The 5,185-nt window shown below is 42.0% G+C and overlaps 1 pseudogene; it reads left to right on the top strand.

Annotated features, from left to right (window-relative positions):
* The first annotated feature begins 2,747 nt into the window (after positions 1–2,747).
* Positions 2,748–4,864, top strand: LOC127210212 (26S proteasome non-ATPase regulatory subunit 4-like; annotated as a pseudogene).
* Positions 4,865–5,185: the final 321 nt, after the last annotated feature.

Genomic DNA, 5,185 nt, shown 5'->3' with positions numbered 1-5,185 from the left:
GGACAAAGGGGGATAGCCTACACCTGACCCCACCTGACTATATTATATCTATCAACCTTAAATGTCCTTTGACTCCCATGCCTGTGTTTTGATTTATGTATATTAGGTGATTCAGACAGGATAGTTAGGAGCTGTGATGGTTTGAAAATGAGCATTCTGAGAGCATACAGAAGGACAGTGAAACTGGTCCAGAGTCTCTAGGCTGAGGATGGGCACACTGTGGGATCTGGGTCAGATGGACCACAGGTCACAGGATGCACACCCCTGCTCTATGCCCAGTGTTCAGATCATTATCAAAGGCATTGTTTGATAAATGTAATTTTTGTGATTATTCATTCAGAGTGATTATACATAGATTATTCTAGATTGCTTGGCTGTATGCTCTTTTATGCCTAAAAAGGGCAATATTGTCTGCCAAGGAAAATAGTCAATCAGTGGGCTGTTTTCAAAAGTCCTTAGACTTTGAGGCATTTCTGTAAGATTTGGTCCTTCTGTCTTATACGCAACAATATCCCTTGCACATCCATGAAGAAAAAAATGAAGTTCAAATTTTAAGCAAGCACAAGTGGCAAATTTATTTAATACCATTCAGTATAATAAAAGCCAATTATTAAATAATCATAAAGCTCATTTGGATTAGTCTTTAGGTATTGCCATTGGGCTTTGTTTGTTTATTTGCAGTTTCTTTGCATACAGTAAAGTGAAAATTCTCACGGTTATCTAAAATGTGTGTAGACTCTCACGCACATGTAGCCTGCATAAGGGTGGGATCTTTGATGAACATTTCAATCAGGTTGTCTAGCACCTGTAATACAATGCACACTCTGCGCTTGCTCTCCTTGAGCTTCCAATTGGTGGGGGACGTGGCAAAGGACACTTCCTGTTAGACTGAAAAACGCCTTGGAAAAAGGGCAGAAATTGTAGAAGCTGCACACCCTTGAGGGATAGCAGTGTGGGGTGTGGTTTGTGACCTGAAAGTGAGTGTTCCAGGAAGGACTCACCACAAAAGTGACGTTTAAGCAGAGACCAAGAGGAAGCTGCCAGACACATCGACCAACTTACTTTAGCTTTCATCTTTCCGGTATGAGAAGTTAAACAATTTATAAGCACTTCTTTGAAAATGGCAATGGGAAGGTAAAAGATGTCGATGGATCACCGTAGGCCTGTGACCATTTCCAACAATGGCCCTGTGAGGTCTCCAACTCCGCAACAACCGGTTTGGCTCAGGGAAATTAAGTGTGATTTTCTCCCATCTTCTTGAGAGTTAGGGATGAGATCATGCTGTGTGTTTGTCTTCTGGCTCTTAAAAAACTTTTTATTTAAAGTTGTTTTCATACTATGTATTGATTACTTCCTTTCCCCTCCTCCAACTTCCCCCAGATCCTCCTCACCTCAACTTCATGGTCTCTCTCTGTCTCTGTCTCTCTCAAGAAAAAAAAAAAAAAAAAAAAAAAAAAAAAAAAAGAAAGAAAAAGCAAAATTAAAAAATAAAAACAAACTAAAAACAATCAAATTAGTACTTGCTTTAGTGCCTTTCATTCAAAAAGAAGAGCACCCTACCCTCTGTGCAGAAAAGTGATGCCCTGAGTAAGGAGAAAGCCCTACAAGGAGATAAAGCCTGAGATCCAGGTGAAGCGGGTTGCTAAGTAACCTATGATCTGGGGCAGCTTATTTTCGTTCCCCTAGGTCTCATTTTTCTCTCCTGTGTACATGGTATTTCAAGATAATTTTTATGTTGTAAATGTTAATTATTTCCCAAGCCACAGTGTTCTGTACCTCTTACTAAACTAGAGGTGACAGAGTAGTAACTGTTTTGTGGGGCGGCCCGTGGATGAGTTCACAGGCTGAAAAAGCAATGTCAACATTCCTTTATGGCTGTGCCGAAAGGGAGCCCTGCCTTGAATTTGCACCTGCAGTCATTGCAGAACCCGTTGGTGTCCTTGCCAAGTCCTCTCATCCAGTTGCTCAACCGTGGGGCCTCCTGCTTTATCTGCTGCTGTTATTTTTGTGGAGCTGACAGCTGCTCTGCATCCCTCTGCAGTGCTTTGAAGTTTTTCCACATTTGGGGCTTGTCTTGCCTCTCTCACCTGACCCAGATTCTGGGAATGCTTTCCCCTCATAGACCATGGCACTCCGTGGAAACCTGCTATGATATGTATTACTTAGGAAGTCACTGAAACCTAGCTCTGTTCTGACCCAGCATAGAGTTCTTTAATTCTTTACTCCAATGGGAAAATATATTCGTTATTAGTGAGACCTCCAAAATTCAAACTTTAATTTAGTATTCCATGGACCTTTCCTACTTCTAAAAGATTTCTGGACACTCAGCCTATCCCTTTCTCCCTTTCTTTCCTTTCTGGGAGGAGGAGGCATCCCTGGGATGGCAGAAAGAACATATCTGAAATTGGTAGATTAATGAACTAAATTGGAATTCCTACTTCACAGTTTATTTGGATGAGCATTTGGAAAGAAATATTGCTGCCATCAGTGACTGATGATGAAGATGATGATGAAGGAGGAGGAGAAGGTGATATGCATGCATATGTGTGTATACCTATGTCCATTAAAAAATGTTCTTTTTCATACGTGTCTTTAGTGAGTGCCAAACATCTTACTTCCCGTTACCCTCCTCTCTCATTTCTTCTCTCCGCCATTGAACCCCTTCTTCTCACTAAGATCCTCCACCTTTCATGTCCTTTTGAGGATGTGTGGCCTACAGTTTTAACCAGGTTGTGTCCATAAGCATTATGGGAGGTTATGAAGTGGAGCATGGGCAACATGTCAGTAACTGCACCACTGAAGAAAGTGATACCCATACCCCAGGAAACATTAATATCATGATGCCCTTCTTCAATGATGAAGCATCAGTAAGACCAGTCTTGTAGTATCTTATGTAGGTAACCACAATACTAGTGAGTTCATGATACGCAATGGCCATATCATGCTTAGACTGTCATTTTGTGGTATGCCTCACAATCCTCTGACTTTGTCTTCTGACACTTAGGCAAGGGGGAAATATAGATATGCCCCTTTTAGTTCCAAGCACTCCACTATTATTTATTCTAGGCAATTTGACCAGTTATGAATCTTTGTATTAGCTTTTGCCTACAGCAATTAAGACACTTCTCTGGAGAAGTGTCTCAGTGGCTAAGAGCACTTGCTACTTCTGCAGAGGACTTGATATTTGGCTCCTAGCATCCTTATCAAGTAGCTCACAAACTGCCTATAATTCCAGCGTAAGGGGAACCAACACTCTCTTCTGGCCTATGAGGGCACCTGCACACATATGGCATACATAGACATATAAGTAGAAATATTTAGGTAGGTTTTATAGTTTCTATGAAAAAGGCTGAGGACAACATTAATCTACTGATATAAGTGTATGTATTTTGAAGGCAATTTGACCACGTGTCTATTTGACAAAACAATAATAGGTTTGAAGCTAAAGTTACAAGTTCTTATGACCTCTGTAACCACAGGCTTTTAATCAGATTTACAGTACCGGATATGATTTTCCTCCTGTACAGTGAGCCTCAAACCAGTGATATTTTATTTCTCTTGAAATATAAATTACAGGTTTATATTGTTTGTTCACAGTGGTTAGGAAGGGGTGAGTGAGAAGGAGAGAAATTGAGTGATAAACAGACATTGGGACTACTGTAGTGGTTAAAGAAACTCTATTTTATGCCAGGCAGCCATTTTGGTACTCACTAGCACAGTGGTTCCCATCCTGTGAGGTGCAACTAGTTTGGGATTTAATGACCCTTTCACAGGGGCCACCTGTGACCACCAGAAAACATAGATTCTTACATTATGATTCATAACAGTAGCAAAATTACAGTTATGAAGTAGCAGCAAAAGTAATTTATTGTTGGGGTCAGCACAACATGAGGAGCTGTATTGAAGGGTTGAAGTATTAGGAAGGTTGAGACCTGCTCTAGTTATTTGTCTCTGACTCCAGTAACCCTGATTCAGTGACTCCCCGCCCCCAAGAAATGTACAGCTATGGCCTGTTTTTGATATGACTAACTGTCTTTTTTGGAGTTTCTTATTGTTTTGAGTTGCCTTAACCATTTAACTTAGCAGAACAGACCAGTTGTTTTTCCTTGCTTGCATAGATATTGAGGGTCTTCTTGTAGTTTTTGCTTTTAAAAAAACTTTTCATCATACCCCTCCATCACAACATGCCTGAGATTTGGCTTTAAGGCTGTTATCCTTCTAGTATCTAGTCAGTAAGCCTGGTGGAACTAGCTAAACGCCTCAAAAAAGAGAAAGTGAATGTTGACACTATCGATTGTGGAGAAGAGGAGGTGAACAAGGAGAAGCTGATGGCCTTTGTGAACACACAGAAGCAGATGACATCTAGTAACAGTGCCAGCTTGGCTGACGCTTTCAGCAGTTCTTCTATTCTGGCTGGTGAAGGCAGTGCCATGCTGTGTCTCAGTGCCAGTGACTTTGTGTATGGAATAGACCCCCGTGATGATCCCGAGTCTGTCCTAGTCCTTCGTGTTTCTATGGAAAATCAGCAGTAGTGGCAGGAAGAAGAGGCATTGCAGGCTGCTGCGGGCTCTGCAGTGGAGGCTGAAAGGACACTCAGATGATGCCCCTCTGAATATGACCAGCAGCCAGCAGGAGTTCGGCTGTGCTGGGCTTCCTGACCTCAGCAGTGTGACTGAGGAAGAGCAGATTGCATATGCCGTACAGATGTTCCTGCAGGGAGCAGAGTTTGGCCAAGCACAATCAGCTGACATAGATGCCAACTCGGCCATGGACAATGAAGCCATTTGAAACACAATGGACTCTTTGGCCTCTCAGACCACCAAGGATGGCCAGGAAGGACAAGAAAGAAGAAGACAAGAAGTGAGACTGGAGGGAGGGGTAGCTGAGTCTGCCCAGGGGACTATAAGATGATGTTGGATATAGACTTAGCTTGTGCTATATAATGCCTTTACAACCCAAATAAAGTTAAAATTAAAAAAAAAAAATTACTGGGCTATAGGCAATCCTCAACTATATTTTCTTAATTAGTGATTAATAAAGGAGAACGTGTCTCATTATGGGTGATGCCAACACTGTGCTGGTGGTCTCCTGGGTTCTCTAAGAAAGCAGGTTGAGCAAGCCATGTGAAGAGAGCCAATAAACAGCGCCACTGCCCCCCACCCCATGGCCTCTGCATCAGTGCCTC

Source organism: Acomys russatus, chromosome 1 (assembly GCF_903995435.1).
Source record: "Acomys russatus chromosome 1, mAcoRus1.1, whole genome shotgun sequence".
NCBI lineage: Eukaryota > Metazoa > Chordata > Mammalia > Rodentia > Muridae > Acomys > Acomys russatus.
This window is presented reverse-complemented; position numbering and strand designations above follow the sequence as displayed.